Raw genomic sequence first — 14,017 nt, 5'->3', positions numbered from 1 at the left:
CTAATCCTTCTTCATTGGAGGTTCGGGAAGGTAGTTACAACTCGAGGTCATGCTCACCCCCCAGCGCAATGTCCCCTTGTGAGGAGGACGACCCGCCAGCTCGCAGACACAAGAAACTCCCTTCTAGGGGCTTGGAAAATGATGCTATGAGTCGGGCGTTGCACCAACTCTCCAAATCTCCATTTTCACGGAGGATTGAGAAAGGGAGGCTTCCCAGGAGGTTTACCCAGCCCACCTTTACCATCTACAATGGTCGAACTGATCCGGTGGAGCACGTGAGTCACTTTAACCAGAGGATTGCGGTGCACTCTCATAACGAGACCCTGATGTGTAAAGTTTTCCCCTCTAGCTTGGGACCTATTGCTATGAGGTGGTTCAATGGCCTTAAATCAGGGTCTGTAGGTTCGTTTGGGGAGCTTACTAGAGCATTCGCTTTGCGGTTTATTACGTGTACCAAAGTGCCTCGGCCGTTGGACTCGCTGTTATCCATGACCATGAGGGAAGAGGAGACGTTGAAAGCATACTCCGACCGGTACTGGGAGATGTTTAACGAAATAAATGGTGATTTTGATGAGGTGGTGCTCAATACCTTTAAGGTAGGTCTTCCTACTGATCATGATTTGAGGAATTCCTTGACCAAAAAGCCTGTCTGCAGCGTACGTCGCCTCATGGATCGTATTGATGAATACAAAAGGGTAGAGGAAGACCAGCAGCAAGGAAAGGGTAAGGAGAAGGTTATCCCGCAGGAGAGAAGGGATTTCAGGTCGGACAGATACCACAATAATAAGCCGAGGATAGATTACAATAGTCAATCCAGCTCGGCTGCACCTCAGGCCGGGAACACTGTGTTCCGAGAACCAGTACACCAGTTGCTGGAGAAAGTTCGTAAGGAGCCCTTCTTCAGGTGGCCTAGTAAGGTGGCAGGGGACCCCGCGAAGAGGAATCAGAACCTCTTTTGTCAGTACCATCAGGACGTGGGCCACACTACCGAGAATTGTCGGACCCTTTGGAACCACTTGAAGCAGCTTGTCAGTGAAGGAAAACTAAAGCAGCACCTGTGTCAACCTAGTGAGCAGGGCAGTCGATCCGGCTCAAACAATCAAAGGAATAATCCATCTCGGCCGGCATTGGGAACAATTAACGTTAGCTTTGCTGCACTTGGCAGGACCGGCTCAGGTCCCACTAGGGTAATGGCGGTTTCCTATTCTTAGGCCGAGGAGGCAGGCTGTAGGCCGAAGAGGTTGAAGATGACTTTACCCGTCTTGGGATTTTCAGAGGAGGATAAAGTTGGTACCATTCAACCCCATGACGATGCTCTTGTGGTCACTCTCAGGATAGGAAATTATGATGTGAAGAGGGTGATGATTGATCAGGGCAGTGGTGCGGATATCATGTACCCTGATTTATTTAAGGGTTTAAGGTTGAAGCTGGAAGATCTTACTCCTTATGACTCGCCACTCATAAGCTTTGAAGGAAGGGTTGTTGTGTCGAAGGGACAGATCCGTTTGCCCGTTCAAACCGGCTCAGAAACGGTTGAGGTAGATTTCATTGTGGTAAATGCGTACTCCCCATATACAGCCATCCTCGCTAGACCATGGCTGCACTCTCTAGGAGCCGTCTCCTCTACCTTGCACGTTAGGATTAAGTACCCCTCGGGGGAATATGTTGAAGAGATCCTCGGCAGCCAGTCGGTGGCCAGGCAATGCATATCGGCTGCAGTGTTGCACCAGACGGAAGTCGAATCTTCGGCTTTGATCACCAAAGACTTATAGCAATTAACAGCTCTGGATGCGCTCGATGTGATGACAGGGGAGAGGGCTCATTGTGAGGAGTTAGAGAGGTTTTTGATAGCCGTTGACCCAGAGAGGTTCTTCCAAGTCGGCATACGTTTGCCATACCAGGAAAAGGTGGAGCTGTTGGAATTTCTGAAAGACAATATTGATGTTTTCGCGTGGGACCCTTATGAGGCTCCCGGCGTAGACTCGAGCTTCATTTGTCATCATTTAAACTTCAACCCTGCCATTGTTCCGAGAAGGCAGCCACCTCGGCGTTCTTCTAAAGAACATTCCGAGGTCGTCAAGCAAGAGGTGCTCAAACTCAAGAGGGCTGGGGCTATTAAAGAAGTTTTCTACCCCGAATGGTTGGCGCATACGGTTGTGGTTAAAAAGAAGAATGGAACGTGGAGAGTATGTGTGGACTTCACAGATTTGAACAGGGCCTGCCCCAAGGATTCGTTCCCAATGCCGCGTATTGATCAACTGGTGGATGCCACTGTTGGACATCCTCGGATGAGTTTTTTGGACGCCTTCTAGGGTTACCATCAGATTCCCTTGGCGTTGGAGGATCAAGAGAAGACTGCTTTCATTACTCCAACGGGGAACTACCACTATAAGGTCATGCCATTTGGATTGAAAAATGCTGGGGCTACTTACCAAAGAATGGTGACCAGGATGTTCGAGCAGCAACTGGGGAAGACTATTGAAGTATATGTGGATGATATGGTGGTGAAGAGTAAAACAATACCTTCACACGTGAAAGATCTGGCCGACACCTTCCAGGTGCTAAGAAAGTACAAGCTGCGCCTTAACGCCTCAAAGTGCTCTTTTGGCGTGGGGTTTGGAAAGTTCCTGGGGTATATGATTACTCACAGAGGCATAGAGGTAAACCCAGAGCAGGTCAAGGCTATTTAGGATTTGCAGCCGCCTCGGAACTCGAAAGAAATCCAAAAATTGATCGAAATGATTGCCGCATTGAATAGGTTCATTTCTCGGTCAGCTGACCGATGCCGTCCTTTCTTCAAATTGTTGAATAAGTGGAAAGGGTTTCAATGGACCGAGGACTGCGTGTTAGCTTTCCAACAGCTTAAGCAATATCTTTCTCGGCCACCCATTTTTTCTCGCCCCGAGACGGACGAGGTCTTGTTTGCTTATCTGGCAGTGGCCGTCCACGCCGTCAGCCTGGTCCTTATTGTTAGGATTTGTGCCCTTAAATCCTATTGTATGATGCTATGTATGATATTATGTATGACATGATGTATGACTTAATATTGTGATTGATAAAGTTATTTTATTATTATCTAAAATAATGGTAACATGAATATGGGATATTATCATATAGTCCATGAGATGTATTGTATGTGATTTATGTGAAAAGTCATAGAAGATGTAAATCACAAGTTCTTTGTAAACTCAGAATTTATAGTTTGTAGTCGGTGATGAAATTGGGCATTTCATCTGCGAAGACTATAACGTGTCAACTAAGATGATTTGTCTTGATCATGGAAGTGGAGACTTTTAGTTGATATGTTGATATGTTTTAAGAGTTAAGACATATTGAACAGGACCGCTGTGAGATTTATTATTCTCCTAATGATTGTCAAATGAATAATAAATCTCACGACTTCTATTTGCATGAACTCTTAATCCTAAGAGAATAATGGACCTGATCATGAAGTGTAGGTTGCTTTGATATATCAGGAGTGAGATCTGAAGTGACGGTCAAAACCTCAGTATGTTGGGCAACCACATTTAGTGTTGATGGAACATATATTCTTAAGATGGAATTCATAGTCTCTTGATAGAGATATAAAATATTCCCTTGAGATAAGTTTAATGGGTTCAGTTATTCAGAGAGTTAGGCCTAACCATTTTAGTAAGAAATTACTAAAGTATATATTTATGAAATTGGATTTCATAAATATATAATGAATAACTTTAAAGAATTAAACCGGGTACTCAAGGATAAGATGTAGTAATTTACAAAGTGGCAGTCTACATTTATGACTTTGTGTTACTACGAATATTTTATGAAGGAGTTACGTGTATAATAAAGTTTTGGGATATAATTTATTAATAAGGCCTAGAGTGCAATTATATTTATATAGTGGTATTAAATATAATTAATGGTAACTTTGGACTTGTCAAGAGTTGACGGAAAAGCCCAAGGCCCATTGGAGCTAGTGTCTTATTGGTCCCTTTTGGTCCCACTCCAAGCCACACACTAAAACCCAATTGGAAAGGCCCAATAGGCCAACCCAATTAGATAATCAGTTAGTTATAAAGGGAGAAACATACAGAATTTTTATTAGAAGAGATTAGAAAAGAAAAAGAAACGGTGTGTGAGAGAGTGTGAGACACACTTTCATTCTCCCTTTGAAAAACTGATTGAGAGACCACACATCTTGGGCGTAAAGTGGAATTGGAGTGAAGATTAAAAGTGTTCCTAAGTGCTTCTAATCTTTATTTTGAATTTCTCCACACCAAGGTACGCTATTTTGTTCTTAAATTCTGAAATTTACATTGTGCACGTTATCAATCATGAATGAAATAGATCCTTGTTCGTTGCTTCCGCTGTGGGTTTTGCATGAGATGCAAAACCAGAATTTTTCCTTCACTTATAAGGGATGAAAGCGGGGTGCAAAGACCGGTCTATTATGTTAGTAAGTCTTTGAATGAGGCCGAGGTGCGCTATCTACTCTTGGAGAAAGCACTTCTGGCCATAGTTCATGCCACACGTAAGCTCCCTTATTATTTCCAGTCTCACATTGTAGTGGTTCTGACCCAGTTGCCTCTCAAGGCGGTGTTACGCAGCGCCGATTACTCTGGCAGGGTGGCAAAATGGGGAACCATTTTGGGAGCCTTTGACATTAAATACAGGCCTCGCACCTCGGTGAAGGGGCAGGTCCTCACTGACTTGGTGGCAGAGTTTACCGAACCATTGCTAGAAGAAACTTTGAAAGAGGCGCGCATGGATGAAAAGTCAGTTGGTGTGATTACAACCGCAGTACCTCCGACTTGAAAAGTGTATGTCGATGGGGCAGCTAATCAGAAAGGGTCTGGTGTTGGACTTGTCCTAATGTCCCCAGAAGCGATTGTCTTCGAAAAATCTTTGAGATTGGCGTTCTCGACTACTAATAATGAGGCCGAGTATGAAGCAGTCTTGGTGGGCATGGAGATGGTACATAGGATGGGTGGAAAGGAAATCCAGATGTTCTCGGACTCTCAGTTAGTGGTCGGCTAAGTCACGGGGACCATGGAGGCTAGAGACCCAAATATGCAGGAATATTTGGCCCAGGTCAAGCGTCAGCAAGCTGAATTTGACTCCTTCGTCTTAGCTCACATCTCTAGGAGTGGAAACACCCATGCAGACTCTTTGGCCACATTGGCAACGTCTTCGGCTCAAGATTTTCCCAGGATTATCCTCGTAGAGGATTTGCTAAAGCCAACTCTTACCCCCGTCAATGCGGCTCGCATCCATCTAATAAGGCCTGGACCTAGTTGGATTGATCCGGTCATATCTTTTTTTAGGAACGATATCCTTACTGAGGACAAGTCTGAAGCAGATAAGATACGTCGAAAGGCGCCATGTTTCTGGTTGTCCGAGGACCAGAAACTGTACAAACGATCCTTCTCAGGACCGTACTTGTTGTGTGTGCACACTGAATCAACGGAAGCACTTCTGGAGGAACTGCATGAGGGGATTTGTGGAAGCCACACTGGGGGAAGGTCCTTAGCCCATAGAGCCCTGACTCAGGGTTATTGGTGGCCCAATATGCAGAGAGAGGCTCAGGACTATGCTAGAAAATGTGATCAATGCTAGAGGTTCACCCCTAATATTCATTAACCTGGAGGAGTTCTTAACCCTCTCTCCAGTCCTTGGCCTTTTGCGTAGTGGGGATTGGACATAGTAGGGCCATTTCCGAAAGCTGCAGGAAACAAAAGATGGCTTCTCGTGGGGACAGACTATTTCACTAAATGGGTTGAGGCCGAGCCCTTAGCAAATATCAGAGACGTTGATTCCAAGAAATTTGTCTGGAAAAACATCGTCACTAGATTCGGTATACCACACGCCCTTATTTCAGACAATGGCGTTCAATTCGACAGCAAGACTTTTAGGAAATATTGTGGTGACATGGGCATCATAAATAGATACTCCACCCCAGCTTATCCTCAGGGAAATGGGCAAGCCGAGGCCGTTAACAAGGTCATAGTTAGTGGACTCAAGAAAAGGTTGGACGATGCGAAAGGCAGATGGGTAGAAGAACTCCCACATGTTCTGTGGATGTATCGGACTACACCGCGCAGGTCCACGAGAGAAACACCATTCTCTATGACTTATGGAGCCGAGGCGGTTATACCTCTGGAATCTGGTTTTCCCACCCTAAAGATGAGTTCTTTTAGCCCGGAGAATAACGATGGGCTCTTGGAGAAAGGTCTTGATTTACTTGAGGAACGACGCGAGGCAGCTATGGTCCAAATGACTTATTATCAACAGAAGCTAAAACGGGGATATGATGCCCACGTGAAGCTAAGGCCACTCGCGCCTGGAGATCTTGTACTAAGAAAAGTAGTGGGCACTTCTAAGAACCTAGCTTGGGGTAAGCTAGGACCAAACTGGGAAGGCCCCTATCGCATTGTTTCAGTAGCTGGCATAGGGTCATATCGGCTAGCTGACCTAGATGAAAGAATTGTACCACGCCCATGGAATGTAAATAACCTTAGAAGGTATTATTATTAATAAAATGTGCTTTTGTTAGTTAACATTTCAAAGTTATAAATATCTCAGGGGCTTACAGTTACTATTCTTAAGAGTCAAACAGAAACTTGGTTAAGTGTAGTCCTCAGACCACAAACCTCGTGAAAATTGATATCTTGTCATTTGTTAAACAGAAACTTAGTTATGCCGGGTCCTCGGACCTCCTACTTTGGGGAAATTAACATTTGAAGTTACTATTCTTAAGAGTCAAACAGAAACTTGGTTAAGTGTAGTCCTCGGACCACAAACCTCGTGGAAATTGATATCTTGTCATTTGTTAAACAGAACCTTAGTTATACCGGGTCCTCGGGCCTCCTACTTTGGGGAAATTGACATTTGAAGTTACTATTCTTAAGAGTCAAACAGAAACTTGGTTAAGTGTAGTCCTCGAACCACAAACCTCGTGGAAATTGATATTTGTCATTTGTTAAACAGAACCTTAGTTATGCCGGGTCCTCGGACCTCCTACTTTAGGAAAATTAACATTTGAAGTTACTATTCTTAAGAGTCAAACAGAAACTTGGTTAAGTGTAGTCCTCAGACCACAAACCTCGTGGAAATTGATATCTTGTCATTTGTTAAACAGAACCTTAGTTATGCCGGGTCCTCGGACCTCCTACTTTGGGAAAATTAACATTTGAAGTTACTATTCTTAAGAGTCAAACAGAAACTTGGTTAAGTGTAGTCCTCGGACCACAAACCTCGTGGAAATTGATATCTTGTCATCTGTTAAACAGAACCTTAGTTATGCCGGGTCCTCGGACCTCCTACTTTGGGGAAATTAACATTTGGAGTTACTATTCTTAAGAGTCAAACAGAAACTTGGTTAAGTATAGTCCTCGGACCACAAACCTTATCACTGTTCTTAATATCTTGTCACTGTTCTTATTCTTATCGCACGTTTTGTGGAAATCAGTATCTTACCATTCATTAATCTGGATCCTAAGTTCTATATCTTTAAGTGTTGAACAAATTTTTGCAAGGAATGGTCCTCTGACCTTACATCCTATTAAAAACAATACCTCAGATTATAAAGGTTTAACCGTCATGTGAGTTTTCTAACTAAGGCATTTTTTAATATCCAAACTAAGTTATATAGCTGTTTTGAAATTATAGTTGTTTGATTAGTGGAGTTAGACTTATTTATTCTGTTCTCCATTTAACTATTTGTTAGTGAGAACTTTCATGACAAGCACAAAAAGAATAAAGTAAAACAAATATAACACGAATGAAAATTGAATAAAACTGTTCTTCATTAATCATATACAACAGAAAAAAGAGGGAGGAATACAAAAGGTTCTATCCTAGGCCTTAAGCTTGTGCAGGGGGGTCTTGGAGGGAGCTGCTGCCAGCCTCGGTACTCTTCAGTTCCAGTTCAAAGGTGGACAAAACTTGCTTCCCTTTGTCTGTTGAAGGGACGAGGGGCTTCATGTCTTGAACTTGCTCCTTCTCGGCGCCATCACACTTGTCCTTCTCTTTATGGGAACCTTCAGGTTCTGTAGGATCAAGAACAAGTTCTTGCGTCATAGGAGGAAGGGCAGGAGAGGCTGCTACAGGAGGGTCTTCTATCTCCTGTATGTTTAGGGGAAGCCAGATGTTCTCGGGCTTCCTCAGCTCGGAAGCTGGAGGAACCCCTGCTGCATTCATCGCCTCTCCCCAGACCTGTTGACAGTACTCTCGGCACAATGCCGCGAAGGCCTCTGTTAACTATTCTTGCGTTCTAGTTACCCCCTCCTGATAGCTGGCCTTCTTCGCAGCCTCTAGTGCGTGCTTATGGCTGCGAGCCACCTCCTTCGTTTGCGTAAGCTCTTTCTCCAAGTCAGAGCGTACTCATTGGGCTTGAGAGAGCTCGTCATCCTTTTGGCGAAGGAGCTTACGCTGCCCCTCCACTTGGGTTTCCATCGTCTTCAAGCTGGCCTTGTCACCATCTCTCTCTCTTTTCAAGTCGGCCAGCTGTGACGTGATCTTCCCATTCTCTGCTAGGGCCTGGCTTAGGGACCTTTCTGCCTCTTGCCTTAGCTCTTGCTCCATCCCAGCGCGCTTCCGAGAATCCTCCACGAACTTCTCGGCCACGAAAACTTCTTGGATGGACTGCAAAAATGTTAGAAGGTTATACGGTAAAGTGTTTACAAATAAATATGAAGTACGAGTGCGAGGTTGAACTTACCAGAGCTAAACCCCTTTTTAATGAAAGGAACAGCTGAGGCTGACCCATCTTTTCCAAGGTTTTCATGTCCTTGGGCAGCAGAAGAGGACGCTCCAACACCTCGGCCAAATGGTGGGCGTGACCTTGTTGGACAGCTCTAATGCTGGAGTGGCAGGGGATTGGTGCGCCGTCCAGTCTCAAGTCAGGAGACCAGGTAGCTGGTGCTCGGCGCACCTCGGCCACGTCCCTGATCTCCCCACTTTCAACTGAGCGGGCGCGCCCTTTGCCCTTGTCCAGCTTCTGCTACTGGGCCGGCGGTGGCTGCTGTTTCAGCTTCTTTGGCTTCTCGCCACCAGCCCCCTCGGCATCCACTTTTATTTTCTTCTTAGAATCGTCGGTGGGAGGTTTGGGCTCGACTGGAGGAGGGGGTGGTGGCAAGGCAGGGGGAACTTGGGACCCCCCTCATTCCCTTATTGGCCACTCTCGCGCCTCTCGCGGTCATGAGGCCCTTAAGCTCGTCCATGTCTTCCTCAATGGAGCTGTCTTCTGGATGTGCTATCACTAGGCCCTCGATCCCAGAGATCTCGGCAGGCTCCTCGTCCTCGTCGGAAAGAACAACGAACGGGTTTCCACGAGGTCGTGGGGCGTCCTCGAGTTGAAATTGATCTATCTCCTCGTCCAATGTGTTCGAAGAAGACACCTGCTCCTCTGGGACGACAGTTGCTTGAGAGTGTGTAGCGAGAGGGATCGCAGCAATTGGTTGTGAGTACAGTATGGTGTGGGGGGTGTCAGGAAGGTCGTGGTCAGCCAGGAAATGCGGTCTAGCTACGTGAATCCTCCTACGCCGCTGGTCACCGGCAATAATGGCGTTCTCTATCTCCTGGAAGTCCGAGGATATCGGATTGTAGCCTAGTATCAGATGAGCCGCTCTAAGTTGTAAATCTTCGCTGACGAATACCTCGGAGCGTAGCACGCGGTTCAAATCTACAACGTTGCAGTGGCTTAAGCGTGGGCGCACGAGTTGCTTATCTGCAAAGAAAGACATCAAAATAAAAAAACATGGTCAGATTCGTAAAACATGTAATAAATTAAAGTTAGACGCTCAAGTAAATGCAAATGCACATTTCTAGATGTTAGAGGGAGTTATGTGGTGGGAAGTTAAATCCTAAGGTGTCACACCTGGATCCCCCCACTCAACTGGGCAGTGGGGGCCGTCGTGCCAGTTGCCAGAGACGATGAGATAGTCATCCTTCATGCCTTTATTGGATTTGGGCAGACAAGAGATTAACCTAACGACACTAGAACGGGATTTGATGTAATAACCTACCTTGGTAAGTTTATGGCACTCGTACATGAAAACAACATCGTGCCAGGTAAGGTTGAGACCCATTTGCTCATTTAGAGCGTCAACGCTACCTAAAACTCTAAAAACGTTTGGAGAGCACTGATCGGGACACAACCGGTGGTTGCGGAGGTACTCCCTGGTTACGGGTTTCATTGGGAGGGTTATCCCACCTTCTACGAAGGCGACCATTAGGATGATGACCTCTCCGGTTTTCCTAGAACCGGCCACGGCTTCCGCCGGGCAGTATTTTAAACCTACGTCGCTGGGAATATGATACTTGGCTCTAAAACCTTCCATCCTAGCGGCGGTATCAACTAGACACTTAAACTTTCCCATCAGAAAGGAACGAAAGGCTAAGGTCTAAGAGGGAAAACGGTTATAAGGGGAGCCGAGGACAGGGTCCGAGGAGAAAGGGTTAAGAAAAAAAGGAATAAGAACTTACAAATTTCAAGTTGTGCGAATTTCCACGGATTTCTGCAGACAAAAGGTGATTACTGATGTTTTGATGAGATTAGCCTCTGAAGAAATAAATGAAGGCGCAGGTTCCCGAAGCGTCACAACGTGCAAGAAACGGCCTCGAAATTGTATTTGTCCCGCCCAAATTTTCATGGAGTAACAAGGACCGTTGGATGCTCATCTCACCGTTCAACGTGGGGGACAAGGTGTAACTTACGGTAATAAATGCGCGCGTTTTTGAAAATAAAACCACCAAGTGGCACCCTTTGGAACGCGAAACGGTCTCCACACGTGCAATTATTTACAAAACGTGTAGGGAAAATTCTCGTTGGATCAAAACCCTATTTTTCTCCTCGGATGCTGAAAAGTAGAGTTTTGAGGGGCTATTATGGGGAGTAAAAGGACCCAAGTGGGCATGTGGGCCTTTGGGCTCTAGCAAGGAGGGCCGATCTGTTCATAAGCTAGGAATTTGTTAGTACTATGAATCGGCCCATATGCCGAGGGTCCGAGGATACAGCCGAGAGTGAGTTCCTCCTCGGACCGTTTCAAGAGAACTCGAAGATTCACTACAAAGGTCAAGGCAGAATTCTGGAAAGACTGTTGATTAAAAGGGGGAGACCATGAACCTTCTAGATGCACCAGTGTTAAAGAAAATATCAAGAGCAAAGGCTGCCACCTCCGCATTAAAGACTCTTCACCTACCTCCCTAGCCGCATTAATGGGGAAGTGACCCCTGAACAGTAGGGCTGAAACTTCTAGTCATTGTCCAAAAGGTATCAGGGAAGGAAGTATTTAAGGGGGGTGAAGGCCAAAGAGAGGGGGAGTCTGTAACTAAGAAAGAAATTAAGAATTGTAATCTTTAAGGAAGAAAGAGAAATAGTAATGAAATAGTCCTCGGCTCAAGTCCGAGGAGACCCATTTGCAATTATCATTTATTATTTACAAGTGTTTGCGTATAAAAACCTGTTATCAAGCAGTACCTTTAATCTAGATTTCAAACCCACACTCTACAAATTTCATTGTTTAAGGCTCATTGGGCCTGAGCCCATAACCTTCTTTGGGTCCAGGTGCAATTGTGTACTTACACTAATTTTACCTTTGTTTAAAGGCTAATTTCAAGAATTATCCTCAATTTTAAAATTAAATTTCATTGTATTAAAATTTTAATTAAAGTGTATTTTAAAATATTAAGTATAGATTTTGTTTTTGTTTTTGTTTTTTTGTTTTTTCTTTTTTCCACGGGTTATGGAGAGATTTGTGGTTGTAAGTGTTTCGGTGCTTAATAAATTTTGTATTTTTATTTTAAATTTATCAATTATTTTTTATTAATTGTGGTTAAACTTTTGTAAAGAGATTCTTATAGAAATTTAGAATATTTCATTACTTTTTGGACAAAGTTTAGCTACAAATTTGTTGTACCTTAAGGCTACAAAATTTGTTGTACCTTAAGGCTACAAACTCACTCAATAAAATAAATATTACAACATATTTTGAAAATCTAATTGTTGAATTGCATGTTCTTTACGCTTTTAATACACATGTTAAATTTTATGTCAATTGGATATTATTTACTATATAATCTATAAGCACATATTTTGTACATAATTTTAAATTACAAAAACTTGCAATTTAAAAAATTTATTGATGACATAGCTATTGATCTTTAATTTTCTTGAAATTTTGCAAGTATGAAGGATATAAGAAGAAGATGTAATCCAATGGTAAATTTGTCAAAAATAACTTCTAATAAAAAGATATTAAGTAAGTTTGTAGCCTAAGAGTACAACTAATTTTGTAGCCTAAGAGTACAACTAATTTTGTAACTAAACTTTGTCCTTACTTTTTTTTTTTTTTTTTTATAAGATAGAAATTCTACTCTAACCAAATCTAAGTGTATATATGTGTGAACCTCCCTCCTAGATACTTGAACTCTAGCTCTTGCTCCATACCTTCCACAAATATTTATACTTGTAAAGTGACCGTCGCACCAAGAGGAGTGTTAACTTTTTTTTCAAACCTCAAGGGAGGGATGTCTTTACCATTCAGGTTTGAGGTTGAATGTCATTCCCTCAAACCTCAAAGGAGGGGAGTGTAATTACTCCTAAAATTTATTTTAAGAATAATCTCACAATCACAAACTATTTTACAACATTTTTTATAGACTTTTGTTGTGGTCAATTTTTACTAGCTCTCATCTAGATCTACTAACTAACATCATCTTTTTTTGCTTACCAATAACTATTTACCACATCAACATTCTGAAGAAAAAAAAGTTCGTAACTAGAATTTTTCTTATTTCAATATAGGGATGTTCATGGGTTGGATTTCAACAAATTGCCCACCAATATGTCACTTGATCCAATTTGGCCAATTCTATAAGGTCTTATAAACCCAAACATACTGTTAATTAGTGGGATATGGATTTTCAATAGGCAAGCCTTCATATTTTCAATGGTTAGATTAGTTGAAGTTACTATCCTCCTTATCGTTAGTGGCACATCAGAGAGATACTGATAGATTTGGTAGAAATTTCACTAGATTCAGTGGAGATCTCATTAAATCGGTGAAGATCTCGTCAAATATAGTGAGATCTTTGTCGGATTTAGCAAGATCTGAACTGTGAAAAAAATGGTGGCAAGGCATACAAGGATGAACGACAATAAGAAATGGTGGGTTGGCTAGAGTCTTTTTTTTTTTTTTTAGAATCAACATGAAGTTGTTTTATTGAAATAAAGCTAAGAAGCATCATGAATTAAAAAAGGCAAAACCTCACGAGGAACATCTTCATAGCCAAACCTAAAGGTCCTCTACATCTAGCCTTTCTTGCCAAGGCATGTGCAACAATATTTCCACTTTGCTTAACATGACAAACAAATTTTACCTTTCTAGAAGAAGAAAACCACCACTCGAATTGATATTAATTGGTTTGAATGATCTACACCCACCATTGATGACTCTGGATTAGGCAATTTTGTAAGATCTGAACTTAAGCTTTTTGGATAACTTGATAGTTAGGGGTAGAGGGATTTATATCCTAGAAGTCTCTCTTGAAAGTATCATTAGATGTTAACTAGTTTAACTACAAGACTTTTGGCAAGCCTAAGTTGTATAACCCTACACTACCACACACTTTTGGTGCGGTGGTCACTCCACAAGTATAAATGTTTGTTGGGTGTGAGGGGCAAGAGCCGGGATTCAAATTTTCAGGAGAGAGCTTCACATACGTATACACTTAGATTAGACTATGATAGAAATTCGACCTTGTATTTATATATATATAAAATAAAATAAAAAAAACCTACATTTAATATATGATTTTTTTTTTCAAAAGAAGGTGCTGAGAGCATTTAATGTGCTCAAGGCATCTGTAATTTATTTTGGTAATTCTATATATGATTTATTTGGTTTTTATCCAACTCATTCTAATTATGTTTTCAAAATTTGTTTGATTTATTTGGTTTTTAGTTTTTACCAAATTCATTCCAATTGTGTTTTCAATTTTTACCTAACTAGTATCTAATTTAAAGTGTGCCTAA

This window comes from Castanea sativa, chromosome 12 (assembly GCF_040712315.1).
Source record: "Castanea sativa cultivar Marrone di Chiusa Pesio chromosome 12, ASM4071231v1".
Taxonomy (NCBI): Eukaryota; Viridiplantae; Streptophyta; class Magnoliopsida; order Fagales; family Fagaceae; genus Castanea; species Castanea sativa.
The sequence above is the reverse complement of the archived record's forward strand: the minus strand, read 5'-3'. Positions refer to the sequence as shown.